A 17,772-nucleotide genomic window follows, 5' to 3' on the forward strand; every position below is an offset into this window, starting at 1 on the left:
AGCGCCCAATGAATTGCTGCCAATTCAGCAATATACACTGAGCAAGGATTCTGAAGACTGTGTGAGGTGCTAAAAAATTCGTTGAACACTCCAAATCCTGTGGACTCGTTTATAGTGGACCCATCAGTAAAGTACATATTATCGCAATTGATACCCCCATACTTTTCATCGAAGATCGTTGGAGCGATCCTCGATCGTTGGTAATCTGAATATCCATGGATATCTTGCTTCATGGACAGATCAAAATGCACAGAGGAATTGATGTAGTCAGGGAAACAAACACGGTTGGGAATATACGAAGAAGGATCAACCTGCATGGAGATGAATTCATGATATGAACTCATGAATCCGGAGTGAAAATTTAGCTCGATCAGCTGCTCAAAATTTTCGATCACCAATGGGTTCATGACCTTACACCGGATGAAGAACCGAAGAGATAATAAATTGAAGCGATCTTTTAGTGGGAGTAGGCCTGCCAAAACCTCGAGACTCATGGTATGCGTTGAGGGCATACATCCCAACGCGATACGGAGACAAAGATACTGAATTCGCTCGAGTTTAATGAGGTGTGTTTTGGCAGCTGATTGAAAACAGAAACTGCCATACTCCATCACTGAGAGAATAGTTGTTCGATACAACATTATAAGATCTTCTGGGTGGGCTCCCCACCAGGTGCCGGTAATTGTACGGAGAAAGTTTATTCTTTGTTGGCATTTTTTACTCAGATACCTAATATGGGCCCCCCAAGTACATTTGGAGTCGAACCAGACCCCAAGATACTTGAATGACATAGCATGAGTGATCGGTTTACCCAAAAGTTGAAGCTTTGGTTTTACTGGTCTATGCTTCCTAGAAAAAACCACCATCTCTGTTTTCTCCGTGGAGAATTCGATCCCTAGCCCAATGGCCCAGGTTGAAAAATTGTTCAAAGTATCTTGTAAGGGTCCTTGCAGGTCGGATTCGTTTGGTCCTACGACAGACACCACTCCATCATCTGCAAGTTGTCTTAGGCTGCAATTTTGTGTAAGGCAATTGTCGATGTCGCTTACATAGAAGTTGTACAAAAGGGGGCTTAAACATGAGCCCTGGGGGAGGCCCATGTAAGAGACCCGACTTACTGCCGAATCTCCGTGAGAAAAGTTCAAATGTTTCTCACAAAGCAAGTTATATAACATATTATTCAATAGAGGCGGCAGACCCCGAGAGTGTAATTTGTCCGACAAAACCTCTATTGAAACAAAATCGAAGGCCCCCTTTATGTCCAAGAATACTGAAGCCATTTGTTTTTTTTCGGCGTAAGCCATTTGAATTTCTGAAGAAAGCAACGCAAGACAATCATTCGTCCCCTTGCCCCTGCGGAACCCATATTGTGTATCTGAGAGTAGGCCATTCGTTTCAACCCATCGATCAAGGCGAAACAAGATCATTTTCTCCAACAATTTCCGTATACAAGACAGCATTGCTATTGGGCGGTACGAATTGAAGTCGGACGCGGGTTTTCCGGGTTTTTGAATAGCTATAACTCGTACTTGTCTCCAATCATCTGGAACAATATTATTCTCCAGAAACCGATTGAATAAATTCAACAAGCGATGTTTCGCCACATCAGGGAGGTTTTTCAGCAAGTTGAACTTAATTCTATCCGATCCCGGAGAAGAATTGTTACATGAAAGCAGAGCAAGAGAGAATTCTACCATCGAAAACTCGGAATCAAGATCGCACCTACCTTGTGGTATATCTCGAACAATTTTTTGCACAGGAGCGGAATCAGGACAAACCTTCCGTGCAAAATTAAAAATCCATCGATGTGAATATTCTTCGCTTTCATTCGTTGAAGAGCGATTTCTCATGTTTCGAGCCACTTTCCATAATTTTGTCATTGACGTTTCTCGTGACAAACCTCCCACGAAATTTCGCCAATAAGCACGTTTTTTCCCTTTGATTAAGTTTTTAAATTGATCTTCAAGGGCTAAATACGTTTGAAAATTTTCAGGGGTTCCACGTTTCCGAAAAGCTTTAAATGCATTCGATTTTTCTACATAAAGCTTGGAACATTGGCTATCCCACCATAGATTGGGAGGCCTTCGGGAAATGGTGGAACCTGGGATGGGTTTCGTTTGAGCGCGAACCGCGCTGTCATAGATCAAACGAGAAAGGAAGTTATACTCCTCCAATGGAGGTAAACCATCTCTGGAATTGATGGCTAGAGCAATCGCGTCCGTATATTTTTTCCAGTCAATGTGTCTTGTCATAAGCCATGTTTATAGATTCAGAAGAATTCGACCCAATGGTGATGGAAATTTTGATTGGCAAGTGATCACTACCGTTGGGGTCCTGGATTACATTCCACTTGCAATCTAACGATAGTGAATTCGAGCAAAGCGAGAGGTCAAGAGCACTTGGGTTAGCAGGAGGTTTAGGTACACGTGTTGTTTCCCCAGTGTTCAAAACGGTCATATTGAAGCTGTTACAAAGGTCATATATCAACGATGAACGATTGTCGTCGTACTGTTCCCCCCAGGCAGTTCCGTGAGAGTTGAAGTCTCCCAAGATCAATCGTGGCTCAGGAAGGAGTGAGCACATGTCATCAAGTTGTTTGCGGCTAACCGCAGCTCTCGGAGGCCAATACAAGCTGACAATACAGAGGTCTTTGCCTCTGATGTTTGCATGACAAGCAACAGCTTCGATCCCTCCAATAGGTGGAAGGGATTCTAAAAAATGAGTGGCACTTATTGATCCCCAAAAGCACCCCTCCGTATCTATCATCACGGTCCAAGCGTATAATATTAAAATCGTGGAAAGAGATATCATCTCGCGAAGAAAGCCAAGTTTCGGACAGAGCAAAAACATCACAATTGTAGTTATGAATTAAAATTTTGAATGTATCCAATTTAGGGATAAGACTACGACAATTCCACTGTAAAACAGTGATATCTTCGACCTCTCTATTTGAATTAGACATCAAGAGAGATAATCATTGCATCTTTCAGTGTTGCGCGTTGTGTAAGGGAGAAAAAAGTCCCCCAAACCAAATCACCAGCCGTATGGAAAATATTGTATAGGGTACTAAATAAAACATTTTGGCAGTATTACCATATATTTTAGTCCTTATATGGTACGCCATAGGATCTATGTGAAAAATGTACCTTTTCGTTTTTTTCACGCCATTCTCAATAGCTTTGAGACAAAAATATGAAAAAATACTGAAAGTACATTTTACTAAGTTGTATCGATAAATATCTTCAAGCTATTTTATCATTAAAAAATCTACGCAGTACGCAGTACAGAACACAATTATATATTTTCTGGCATTTCGAAATTTAGAAAAAAAATTAACTTTAAGACCTACTTCTGCTCTAATTTTTATTTAAATGCGTTCGTATGTGTCTTTTGTACTACATGTGGCGTAATTTTTCCTGAATTTTTAACAGCATTGCGAGACACAAAAATAATTTCCTTCATCGTCTGCATTATTGAAATCTTGAAATCGATTATTTTATTGTATTCGTGGTTTTCAATTGTAAGATTAAAATAAGAAAAATAAAAATAATTCTGATTTTTTGAAGTGTTCTTCTCATTAATCCGAATGATCTTTCCACAAGGACTTTATTTTTTTCTCACAGAGCTCCATCGTACTGCTGACTCCTATGAATGTGGTAAACCATATAAATCCAATGTAAAGATAATCTCATACATTTCAAGATACGGGAAAAAAAATCTTTGTACAGCGCAATGCTCTAAATATACTGACATAATTTAGACATATGAGAAATAAAATTTGAAAAAATATTAGAGCAGTAACGGGTCTCTAAATTCAAAATAAATTGAAAATGCCCAAAAGAGCAAAAAAAATTTTTTTCGTATAATCCTCCTGAAAATTCAAGAAAAAATTACGCTACATGTGAAAAAAACTACACATTCAAACGCATTTAGATAAAAATAAGAGTAAAATTGGGTCTCAAAGTAATTTTTTTTCAAAATTTCGAAATGCCTGAAAATATATATATTTTTTTGGACCGAAAAACACTCTAAAAATTCTGAAAAAAATCACATATACAGGGTGGCCATTTAAAGTGGAAGCATCTGGCAACCCCATAACTTTTGACAGAGATGTCAGATTAACAAATGTCATACCGCGTTGGAAGCGTCATTTCAGTACAATTTTAACCATGGAACAATACACACCTAAACAACGCGCTGAAATTGTTCAGCTGTACATTCAAAATAACTTCTCAATTGTGTTAACTAAACGTGCTTGGAAAAATAAAAATAAATATTGCCATTTGTTCGTGAAAATGAATTGGACAATTACTGGTTCCAACAGGACGGCGCTACATGCCATACAGCGGCTGCCACGACCAAATTATTGCGCGAAATGTTCCCCGGAAGATTAATATCGAAAAACGGCGATTATGACTGGCCACCGAGATCACCTGATTTGACGCCTCCTGACTTTTTTTTTATGGGGATATTTAAAATCCAAGCTATACACTGGTAAACCAAGGACCCTGGCTACGCTGAAAGACAATATCCGACAATTGCTGCCATATCGGCCGAAACATTGGGCAAAGTGATGGAAAATGCCGAAAAAAGGGCACATTTTGCGGTCAAGGTCAGAGGCGGTCATTTACGAGATATCATAATCAAAAAGTAGTTAGAACAAATCTCCTTGGACCAAAATAAATGAATTTCAAAAAAATTTTAAATTCCACTTCTTTACTTTGCTATTGCAAAAACAAATCCTTCCACTTTAAATGGCCCACCCTGTACCTAAAATAGACGTATGAAACAAAATGAATTCAAACTAGAGTAGTAGGGTAGCACAGGGTGAGTTGGACATACGTGGTTATTTGGACCACCCCATTGTCTCAAAAAGTACGGCTCAACTTGGATTTTTTATAATGTCATATTACTTTACATAAACATAACTTTACATAAACATAAGTATGTTTTTTTCGATGAAACACACACTTGTCCAAACACCCCGCATCAAATTTTAATGTCCAAAAATCATCTTTTTTATTTTATGATATATTTGGTAGTTTAAAGCTTGATTTAATGATTAAATATTATTGATTGAGAGAAAACAAGTGTAGCTTAGTATAAAATGTGACATTTTTTATTTAGACCGTATTGGTTTGGACATATTAGGTGATTTGCTTAGGTGGTCCAAATTCCCCCCTTTTCCCCTACTGAATCTCAAAACAAAAAAAAAACAATTAAATTTAATTTGAAATAAAATAAAAATTAATTAAATTCTTTTTTTAGTGTTTCATTTTCTCATGAAAAAATTGTTTGAAAATATTGATCGATACACCTAGGTAAGATGTACTTTCAGTATTTTTTTTCATATTTTTGTCTCAAAGCTATTGAGAATGGCGTGAAAAAAACGAAAAGGTGTATTTTTCACCATAGATCCTATGGTGTACCATATAAGGGCTCAAATATATGGTACTACTGCCAAAATGTTCTATTTAGTACCCTATACAATATTTTCCATAAGGCTGGTGATTTGGTTTGGGGGACTTTTCACTCCCTTACCCAGCCAGACCCTTTGGAAATATAAAAAAAACAAGAAGTGGGTTATATCTGTGATATAACCGCAAGGTAGACGTATGACTACCGTTGGCTCGGTAATCATTTATTTGAAATTGCATCTGCATCAATTCTAAATGAATGAATGAATGAATATTATGAAAGATTGCTGTTAGAAAATCGCCATTTTACAATGTGGTATGCATATTTTGAAGAATGACTTGGTATAAGTGTTGTAACTTCATTTTTTTCAACTAGATAAAAGATGAGTAGCATGTTTTGCGCTAAAATACTGCAAATTTTTCTTGTATCGGCCCTTACATTATCAATTGTATAATCCAACTTGATATGATATCGATTTCATCAGCATTATCCACAGTATTCATAACCTGTATGTATTATCAAACTCAAAATTTTCACAGATTATCAATGACTTTGGTCAGACCGCGTGTTGAAATCATCGTAAATATACAAAGCCATAACTTTCTTACCATATACTGAATACATTTAATGGTTGAAATGAATCTAAATAGAAATAAAATGAATAATCACGACCGAATCTTGCTTTTCAGAGCGTAGAATAAACAAACATCATCACTTTTTTGGTTGTCGCATGAGCTGATTCAGCTTTACGTAAATTCGTCAATTGGATTGCATCATGGGAACACCAAATCGAATGCGTAAATGCGAATATTCCTTCGCTTGGACGCATTCACACGCAAACAATTTTTTCATGACTGTTCCATGCGAAAGCAGAACAGAAACTAATGCGAGTAAAAGTACTCACACCTTGCATGCAAGCAAAAGAAGTCGCAGCTTGCCTGTATTCGCTATGACGGTTTCTTCAGGTACCTAGATTTTGCGTCCGTGTTTGAGAAGTAATAAATAGGTGACAATCATATAACTCGTTGATATTTTATCTTTCGGATGAAGTGATTATTATACCGCTCCATTCAGCTTGTAAAGAGGTATTAACGTGCAAAACCTTGCACTCCAGCGTCACTCTCTCGTTTTCGAAACTTTGAACTTACACCCCGGTACAGAAATGAAAGACGTAGTCCTACGTCAAAACACTATAAATCAGCATTATGAGGGATTTCGTGCAATTCCATAATAAATTGAAAAATATAAATCATGCTTTCATTTTTTCCTGAAGTCGATCCACTGAATTTTGAAGAATATGGATGAGAGGAATTATTCAGTTCGTAGATTTAAATGGTAGGGAAGATCACCAATGGAAATCTACACCTCAATGGAATACTTACCATGGAATATCTATTCTGAACAGGTAATTGAGACAGGTTGACGGTTTATGGTTGGTTTGTACTAATTACCAATTAATTACTGGTGTATTGAAATTCTTTTTTCCATTCGGTGTCAAAATAGTGTTGGGAAAGTGCCACTAATGGAACTATACTTCATCGCATCATCAGATGTCCGTAGATTTGTATGCAACAGATAATCATGTACTACTACTTTGACTTATCGCAAACACCGACTCAATTGATGACTTTTTTTATTTAAAAATATACTTCTGTACATCATTTTTATTCCCTAATTTCACACCTTAATTTTACAATAAATAGTTTGAATGTAATAACTTGTCTGAAAAAGAAAGAGAAAGAAATAGTTCGTCTATAAATAAGCTTATTACTCTTATGCTTCACCAAATTACCAATGCGTAGTTTAAATCACAGATTTTATAGGATAGACTTCGATTCGTATGGATACTGATGACAAAAATGAAAAACAAAAATCTGTATCAGATTTTTTTTGCGTCACGAGTGGCACTAAGCTGTTTAACAATCGACATTTGTTTTGAGCTTATCCTGCTACATTTTGGGTATCAAATCTAGCAACAAAATCTTCCGCTCTCAGTCCATATTTCGATGGTTGTTATTTTCTTTCCATTTTCGCAGTCTCCTCCTTTTCGTTTTAACCGTGACAAAGACCAGCGATAAGAGTCTCGATAGATAAAATCTCTAGAATCGAGTTTTGCAGAAATCAATTTGATTTCGCTGATGTTATCTGTAATTTAAAAGTCGCATATTAGAGGACCAGGAATATAGAAACATTGGTATGTTTATTACCTTCTCAATCCTAGATCCTAGGAAAAGCATCAGTACGTATGTCAGATGGTAAACCGATGGTCAAGGTCAGTTCTAACTGTAAGAAAAATATGAAACATACACACTGATAAGATTTTGGACAACTATGAGCAGTACGTGTAGTGATATTCCACATGTTAAAACATTTTAACATACTAAAAAAGTCGGAGACGAATGACTACTTAATTTACCTTACCGATTTAAAGATATTTATCTGAAATCTGTTGATTTTAGTTATTTCTTCCTCATCATATAGCAAAACAACGCTCATTCGAACCGCTCAACGCACCGTTGTTTCAGAATAAATTAGTTCCTAAACTGAAGTTCATTATTCGGACATTGATAGAACTTAAGTTGTAGTTCGATAACGATCACATCTATTGGCCCGTTGAAATAGCAGCTATGAGTTGGTCGTCTCGTGTCGTTCTTCTTCGTTTACGGCATCATGCTGCCGTCATAATTGATTTCCTGACATTGGATACATTTGGTACATTTGCTGGTGATGGTATGATTTTATCTGGAACTGTTCCCCGCAGGTTACGACACAGATTCAATATGATTAGATAACATCGCAAACGGGAATGTTTGTTGATTTATCAAATTACTATCATTGTTGTTCGTAATTACCAATTATGCGAGGAGTATTTGTGCAAACTATGACGAATTCTTCTCAGGCAACATCGGTGCTCATTGCATTGCTCGGTGCATTCAGATGATATCGAATGGAATGATTCCCCAACGAAGCCCTCGGTTATCCACCATGCACATACAGAGAACGATAGCAACATATCGAACCATCCATATGAGGAGGCACATCCAACCAAACTCATCGTACATGCTGCATGCACTTTGCAGCGAAATATTTATGACGTTCCTGGGGTAGCTGTAGAAGTCAGATTCCATTTATGGGAATGATGATGCTTCTTCTGGAAGATTTGAAAATCGTAAAACAGTTTGACAGTTAATTTTTTTTCGATTTTCACTCAATTCTAAGAATTGGGTTCATAAAATTTATGTAAACTGATTGCAAGTAGTCATTGGTATACCTAATTGTGGTCAACGGCTCATTCGGACTTCATTTACTGGGGTCACAAACGTTAAAATTTGAGTTTTTTTTGAAAAACGAAAAATCGCCGAAAGTCGAGGTTTTTAAAAAAAAATTGATGCCAAATGTTTTAGAATTGCATTACTCGTCGAGATTTACGGTTATCTCGAATTTTTTTTTATCAAAAAATGTATTTTTGGCCCTTGGACCCTGCTTGAAAAATTGAATTTTGACAAAAAAAAAATCTTCAGATAACTGTGAATCTTGATGCGTCATGCAATTTTAAGACATTTGGTACCGAACATTTGTTTCAAAAACCCCGATTTCCGGTGATGTTTCGGTTTTCAAAAAACTTAAATTTTAACGTCTACGACACCAGTAAATGAGGTCCGAATGAGCTAATATTTTGCATAGGGTATATTATAATGCAAATCAACATTTCGTAGCAAGTTCTGAATAAAAAAATAGAGATAACTATTTTTATTGGCACCCTAAACCAAACTTTTCGTTTCGTATTCCGAAAAAAAAAGTAAGTCCCAGAGTGTCGATTTTTGATAAATTTTTTTTCGAGATGACACTAGATCTCAACGTTTCATGTTAATTTAAGACATTTGGCATAAATTTTTTTTTCGAAAACCCCGATTTCCTTTACTCTCCCCTTGGTTCAAAAATTCAAACTTTGACCGCTTTGCGCCACTCTCCCTTAAGTCCGATTGAGCTGAAATTTGGCATTTAGGGTCGATTTTTCCCCATACATTCTTTGGCACCCTAATGTTTCCCTAAAACATTAAACTGAGAAGCCTGGGAAAATCGTCAATTCAGATACTAGAGGTGAATGAACTTTCGCGGTTCGAGAACGTAAACATGAGATGTCCAATAATTTCAGAGGGAAATGTAAAACACTTACAATGATTGTTTGACATTTCTTCCGTTTACATATTTTGGTAGTCCTAAGCATCATATCAAACGTAAAAGGACGTTCATCAAATTTATTTGTAACGAAGAACATATTCTATTACAAAAATTTCGATGCATTCTAAAATAATATTCGAAGTGGTAAACAAGTAGATTGCATAATATCGTAGTTCTATGTCGAAAATGTGCGGTTGTGTCCTAGATATAACCCCTTACAATTTTTTTTTTTGAATGTCGATAAAAGAATATTATTATTATTGAGCAAAAAAAACCTCAACAGTCGTTTCCGTTGAACTTCAATTAAAACGAAGACAAAACATGGTCCTATTTCATCGAATTGCATGGGTAGAACTCGTTCCAATTTCTGGTCAATTGAAAAGCACCAGCGGGAGTACACAATTGAATCTCATTTTTTCCCTTACTTGATTGACCAAGATGAAAGAGAATTTCAAACCAATATATCATCACCAGAGAAGGACACCCTGGGAGAAGCGACAGAGTGTTATTTCGCTTTTTTCCCTCATCACTCGATATGCACTGCAACTTCAACATCCATAGAGCATTGGATAGTCAAAACTTCTTTCGATCGTATCAGGATAAAAAAAAACCATTGACCAGAATGCACCCATTAATGGGTGCTCCATTCTGATGATCCTACGAACAAAGAATCCCCAGAAAGAATCACTCGTCATTACACTCCCTTCCCATTGGAATCAATTAGTGGAAATGGCGATGCAGTTTTAACCTTTTTTTGCTTGTCCACGCATAATCGGTTTGTATCGATATAGTTTGTTTTTTTTTCATGATGGAATAAAGGATTCACCTGATCGGATAATTTTTCGAACAACACACGTCAAGTTTTCCTTTAACTCATTAACGACGAAGCTGTAATAATTATTTTTTTGACGAAAGCCATTGTTGTATTTTCGATTATTAACGCTATAGGAACTCCAATGTTCAAGAATTATTTTTTCCCCATCTTCCATTTTCCGGGAAATGACTGTTCGAAAAATCGAACATTGGCCGCAACCCGCACTTTTTTTTTGCAAGTACAAGCATACTGCGAACTAAAAGTGACTTCAATTAGCAAATATACGGTATTCATAAATGCATCAATTTTGGATTCCCGGAAGAACAAGAATAGGAGAATGGAGGTAAGTATAAATCCAAATTAATCCACCTAAGGTGAGATGTGGCATTTCTTATTTCATGTAATTTTAACTTATTACTGACAGGCTTTTTCTTTCAAACGAAAGCATATGCTGTTATTTTTATTGTTAACTGTGGAGAAATGTCAATGCTTTAAAACAATTATCCATTTCCTGAAAAAAATCGAACATTTTCCAAAACCTGCAAAGTACCAGAGTACTGCTAAAAAACGATGGCATAGAGGGTTGGGAGGTTATTATTCGGTCCGGCGGAAGAATATTCACACAAACAATCTCATTAGAATCCTCGTTACACGTACTGATTATTTCTTCCAGCTCCCCCACAAAAGAAATTCTACGTGCCGCCATCACCTAAGGTTATTACGGACAAAAAATCACACAGATTTTCAATAATATTTGCTAAATGAATCGATATTTGCAAACATTCACAACTGAAAATGCAAGAATAAATGAAAAACCTTCCGTCTTCTAAAGTAAACAAATCAAAATGCGCAGCGGAGGTTAGATGTGTTGGTGTTGATTCAGCTGAAAAAAATGTTCGTTATGGCCAACGTTCGATTTTTCGAACACTAAATTTCCCCGGCTGTTATTTTCCTGTATGCGGCTCAATCGAATGATTTTCGCTCTATATCACAATGTATGTTCTTTTATCAAAGCAATACTGTAGAAAACTTCACATTTTTTTTGTATTTTATTGGGTTTTTTTTAATGAAATTGAAAACACCTTTCATACTTGCTTTAAATCGAATTTATTATCCAATAAAGTTACTCAAAATTGAATGAAATCGATATAAGTGGTTGCTAATAAATTGAGCTATCTTTTGGTGCAAGAACATTACCATATGGTTCCTGTCCAAAGACATGAAAAATCATCAAAGTTGCTGTTCGATTTTTCGAACGCTTGGCCTAAAATGGGTTAATTCGGTGTTGATGTAAACATCCGTACAACCCATGGTGTGCTGTCGCATTCGGTTGGGAAGGAAGAAACAATGACTGAAATGTCTCATTCCATCTGACTGTGCAGAACAAACGCGTGAAAGTGGGAACACATTTTGCAGTCAAACCTGTGTATTTTATTTTCATTACATTATGTTTGTTGAATTTATTTTTTCAACCAGTTTCATGCGATCCACATGCTTACCACCGGAGAGTGCAATGAGTGTCTAGTGGGCGGCCTGGTGAATATTTGGCATTCATACAGTTGGAAATCTGTGTCTGTGAATTCCTGATTGGAAACATCGTTAATAGCCGATGGTATAAAAACTGTTTGTTCAAGAATTATATGCAGATTAAAACCAGTTGTATACGTAATTCAATTTAACTGGGTTTTTATTTTAATCGTTCTGTTTACTACGATAATTGCGACATATCGTTTCGATCTGTGTTGACAACGAGAGCTGATGATCAGAATTAAGCTCATTAAAAAAAAAGATTATCTATCCGGAAATAGCGATAAACTGGAATCAAGCTTACCTGTAACGACCAATCATCTGGAAGGAGGTTGTTCACACTTCGGATTCATGATCCGATGAGTATGTGAATCCACTCATCGTTCATCTGTGTATATTACGAAGTCGAACCCTCCTGCAACAAGAATCAAAATAATAAAATGTATAAGTTTTCCGTCTTTTTTTTTTTTTTTTTTTCGTCTGAATATTCAGTTGAATGTAGCTCACCGTTTCATTGCCATATTCCACATCCGGCATTTGAGATGGGCGGTCTTTCCTACAAGGGTCTTCGACTCAGATAAATCTAAATATGGCCCCCGGGCAAGCGATATCCGGTGCAGATCGCTCTCATCCGAGTCGTAAATTTTGTGCTCGCTCAGGTCCGGTCTATCGAACTGCTGCAATTTCGATGATGAAGCCGATCGCCTGTGCAGTGGGGTGCAATGAGTTTTGTTTTCTAGTTTATGAGGAATAAAAGGAACAGAAACACGAACAGCAAACACATATTAGCCTTTCACCTCAGGTGGAAAAAATTTTGAGTGGATGTAAATTGAAGGAAGGGAAATAATACAAAAACGGGAAATCGTTTGTTAGTTTTCTTCTTAAATTCTACTTAAAATAATGGTCAACATTAAAATCAAGTTGTTTTTATGGTAAGAATAATCTCCCTAGCTCAACTTGTTACTCCAATTACCTCCTCAACGCAATATGCCTGCGCTGATTTCTGTCCTTGTGGTATACCTAAAAACATTATTCATGTAAATTCAACTCGAAAGAATGAAATCGAAAATGATTGATTAAAGGTACTGGTGAAAGAAGAGCAAGGTGCAACATTGGAGATTTTAAAGATTTTTTTAAGGTTCAAGTATTGGAATTGTCTATGAAATTATTTTCGTTTTGGTGTATGTGAAATGCACATTAATAATGGTGGAGAAAGAAATATTTCATTTATCAAATAATGTGTAGACAAAAACAATATGTTTGTAACTAAGCTAATGAAGAATCCAATTAGCCCAAAACATATATTTATTTGATCCATATAACAGAGATATCGTTAATTGAATGAAAAATTACCCTGATGGAGCTAATTGGGTTCCTTATCGTAGCTCGATTACAAAGAAATTGGCTTTGTCTACAAAAGTTATAAACAATAGAGTTTTGTTTCTTCACCAACATCTTTATCCATTACACATACAGGCATCGAAGCGAAAATATGTAGCCTGGAGATTCAAAAATTGAAAACTAGTGGTTGTTAACGGAACGGAATTGCTCAAACTTCCTTTGTTAACAATTAATTTTAACAACATAGAAAAAAAAGTGAACTTTATAACAATTTCGACAAGAAAAAAGAAGTAGAATTGAAATAAATCCCCTAGAGACGATATGGCCAACATCAGTACCTCTCACGCTAAACGCCACGAGCTCAATTTTCATTCCCGACTTTTTTTATTCGAAATGAATGTAAAGCGAGTAGTTCGAGTGACGAACTAACCAATAGATTAAAAATCACTATAATACTGAAAACATAAATTAAACGGGGTCTCCGCCACCTAAATGGCTGGGCGTCCGCTTACCAGGCAAACGATCGTGGGTTCATTCCCGAACCCTTCATTGATAGATTGGCCTTTTTCAAGGCGAATGAGCTTTGTAGATTAAATCCTTTACAATAGAAGAATCAATCAATAAACAATTTCAACGTAGACGAATGAATCGAAAGATTACAAGTCTTCGTCAACAAGAAAGAAAAAGGAGAAGAAAACAAATCCAATAACGGTACATCAGTCGCCTGGCTTGCGTCCAGACGGTATCGTTATTCGAGGCTTTCCGAGTGGTTTTTGTCAAGGCCGATAGTTAGTTTCAGTTTTCTTAGTTGGTCTTTTTCAGAGACCGAAGGAGCTAGAAATGTGCGAAGTAAACACTACAGCGCGGACTCGATTATATACGGTCTCCGATTTCTTTTCACTGGATATAATCAAATCATGTATATAATCGAGTCAAAAAAATTTTTTTTTCTTATTCGTTTTTTATGCATATTTTTTTCGTTTATTGAAAATAAAAGAAGAATTTAATTTCTGATTCATCCCTTGAAGTCAGAAAATACCTTTCTCACATGATAAAACATATTTTTTTCCAGAATCTCTCTGAATGTGATAGATGATCGATCATATTTGATGAAAAAAATCGTTCTACGCTTATGTTCGAATTTCAACAATGACAGAGTTATAGAACTTTTTTTTTGTTTCGGACTCTGGTACCTCAAACTGGTTCTACACTAAAAAGTACGCTGCGTAAACCAATTCTGTTGCCTTCATTTGAAAGATGAGAGAATTTAGTACATGTAGTGAAACATCTAAATTAATTGATTTAAATAACTTTTTGAAAGTGAAAATTCCAAAGTTAGTCATTTTTAATGTGTAATTATTAATTTTATCCCAAAAATTCACATTGAACTTGAAAGTTTCTATCAATCAAATTGAAGTTCTCAAGCCACTTTACAATTTGTTCTTTGACACCTAACTTCTATCTCTCTTAATTTCACTGCAATATTGATATAAATAATTCCTGGAGAAAATTCAAGCAAAATCTTCAAAATTCACGATTTTTACCCCACCGTACATAAAATAGCCACTTAAATTCCACCTTAATGTTCAAAGGTTACATTTTTTCTTGAAACAAGTCATATTCGAAATGTAAAAAAAAAAATTATTTTTTTCAAACTGTATATAATCGAGTCCAAAATTGTATATAATCGAATCACATATAATCGAGTCTGTATATAATCGAGTCCGACCTGTACTACTACTACTACACATTGTAATTTTCGGTACATGCGTACTAATGAGCGATAAAGTTCCAATCATAGCCAAAGATGCCAACTAATATTTTCAAAAATCAAGAAGGATGAAAATAAAAATCAGGAAAAAATCACGGTAGCTCATATTGGGTTGTTCGGAAAATTCGTGCCGATTTTTGGTAAAACCAAAGGATCATTTTAATAGGAATACTTACACATGTTCAATTTTATTCTACAATCTTTCGCCATCTTCCATCAATTTTATCCTCCCAGAACATGTTTGTTTTATCGTATTTTTATGCTTTTTATGCTTATGATTCTTATTTACAGCATCACTACATTGAATTGCAGAGAAATCCATATTCAAAATTTCTTTGAGCTCATCGTCCACACTTTGGAATGAAACTCATTGAATGAGGAAAACATGTCACTAGTGAATGAATTGTTGAATATTTGTTTCTGTTATTTGATTCGATTATAGATATGTTTACTATAGTTTCACCATTAAAGTTGATTCTTGCTTGAATTTGACAAGCAAATATCAGTCTTAGTATATTGACTTCAAATTCAAAAAATTTCTTTGGACTAATATTACACTTATCGATAGCTTTGCGGCTTCTCGTATATACCTTAGAGTGCCAATGGGTATGTGGGAAAAAAGTGACCTTAGAATTTCCAAATTTGCTTTTTCTGAATTTTCTTTTTAATGCTGATTCCCACGAAAAATTACTCTATGCAAAAAATAAGCTCAATCGGATTCCATTTACTATTCTCGCAGATGTCAAAATTTAAGTTTCCTGAAAATCGAAAAATCACCCAAGGTAGGAAAGTAAAGGAAATCGGGGTTTTCAAGAAATTTGTTTTCGTGCCAAATGTCTTAGAATGGCATTAAACGTCGAGATTTACTGTTATCTCGAAAAAAATTGTTTGGTCAAAAATTGTCAAAACACATTGTAAATAACTAACAAAAATATTTACGTTAAATATTCGAGTATCAAACAAAAATGACGAAAAAAATAGACGAGTTTCAATTATGGAACAGAGCAAACTCATTGAGCTGTGTTGATTCAGTTAGACTAACGTTCGCTCGCTTGGTGCTCCCTTGGCCGAGTGGTTAGCGTCATAACTAACATGCCGGGTGTTCGGGTTCGATTCCCGTTCTGGTCGGGGGAATTTTTCGTCAAAGAAATTTCCTCCGACTTGCACTGTGATCACGCGTATTCTAGAGCTTGCCACTCAAAATGCATTCAAGGCGTGTTATTTGGCATAGAAATCTCAACTAAGTACTAATAAAAATGACGCAAGTAATACTACGTTGAGACGGCGAAGTTCCTCTAGGAACGTTAGTGCCATTGAAGAAGAAGAAGAAGAACGTTCGCTCTGCCCCAATATACGTATGTGTCCCGTGTATGACCTATCCCCTCGTTCCCCTGAATATTTCATTCCTAAAGCGAAACTTCATTTGTTCCGCTTCGCTTCCACTTCACCACATGCTCATTTTTTTTATCTCGACTACTATTTCATCTGTCCAATTTAGTCTTTTTGAGGCAGCAGTAATCACCTTTTTCTTGAACCCAAAAGCAGAGAAAATAATTACACCTGCAGAATCTTTCTTAATCTACTTTCCAGCAATTTGGGGCTTCATCCCTTTTCGCACACAAACAAGCTAATGATAACTGATTGCGCAGGTGTTAGCTTTTTTACCACCCTCTCAAACACTCGAAAAGTTGCAATCACCAGGAACCATAAAACCGGGTATCTTTAAGGCATGCTTGAGACTTTGGCCGCTCGGATCTGATGTAAGATGAAAGTAGCATTGGAAGCTAAATGAAGGTTTTCAGGATATAACAGCCGAAGGAGTGCACAGAATGTGCCCAAATACAATCGGATTTAGGACGAAGCAGAGTTCAATTTTTACAGGGTTCGAATGTCTTATGGAAGACCGAAAACTAAAAGGCTACCATTTCGGAGGAAGATGCGATGCGCTTGTAAATATAATATCTGTTTGCAGGAACTACACAAAATCATGATAATGAACTTCAATTTTCGTATGGCATTCTGTCCGAAAAACAGAAGCACTTTGACTGTTTCACTGATTGGCGGCAGTCGAATTCACGGGGTTGGCTGAAGTTATCGAAATCGTTCAATCCAAACCACGGTGAAGGCTTATCAACAGTCCTCGCGAAAAATGATCCCCAGCCTGTAACGTTGAACACATTGTTGCGCAAAATGTGGATAGCGAAACAGAGCACACAAAAAAGATTCGGAGGGCACTCATGTTAACCACATATTCCACTGCCAATTCGTGTGAATAGAGCGCTATTCTGATATGTATCAATTGCGAGGAATTCATACGTTATCAGCTGTAGACATATTGTCGGTATTCCCATTATCATAACATCAAAAAAGATGAGCTCGACTGACAGATTGACTGTATTGGCGATATTCTCCTAATGTTCAATCGAAGAGATGGAGAAAATGGAATCCGTTCGCTTTGATTTGCTTAGCTTTTCGAGGAATTGTGCGCCATACGCCGACGTTCCAGCACTTCTTGAACACCGCCTAGAGGAATATTTGTGTAGAATACTAGAATGCATAATTCAACATGCTATTGAACCACACAAATTATGCTACAACTTCAAGCTGAGAAAGTATTGTGAACTAAAATTTCTACGAATCTCAACATCAATCGGTTCTTGTGAAATGATGAACATAAATAGAGTTAACTAAAATTGAATCTCACTTTAATTCAATAAAT

At 36.2% G+C, this 17,772-nt stretch overlaps 1 protein-coding gene across 2 annotated transcripts in view; it reads right to left on the reverse strand.

Annotated features, from left to right (window-relative positions):
* Positions 1-7,028: 7,028 nt before the first annotated feature.
* The window catches only part of LOC129775828 (uncharacterized), a 52,445-nt gene continuing 41,701 nt past the window's right edge, over positions 7,029-17,772 (reverse strand). For both annotated transcript variants that reach the window (XR_008743015.1, XR_008743014.1), the window contains exons 2-6: positions 12,449-12,677; positions 12,246-12,356; positions 7,626-7,701; positions 7,211-7,563; positions 7,029-7,140 (exon numbers count right to left, since the gene is read on the reverse strand). The gene's annotated coding sequence lies outside the window, so the exon portion shown is untranslated. The remainder of the gene's footprint in view (positions 7,141-7,210; positions 7,564-7,625; positions 7,702-12,245; positions 12,357-12,448; positions 12,678-17,772) is intronic.

The sequence above is a fragment of the Toxorhynchites rutilus genome, chromosome 3, assembly GCF_029784135.1.
Source record: "Toxorhynchites rutilus septentrionalis strain SRP chromosome 3, ASM2978413v1, whole genome shotgun sequence".
Taxonomy (NCBI): Eukaryota; Metazoa; Arthropoda; class Insecta; order Diptera; family Culicidae; genus Toxorhynchites; species Toxorhynchites rutilus.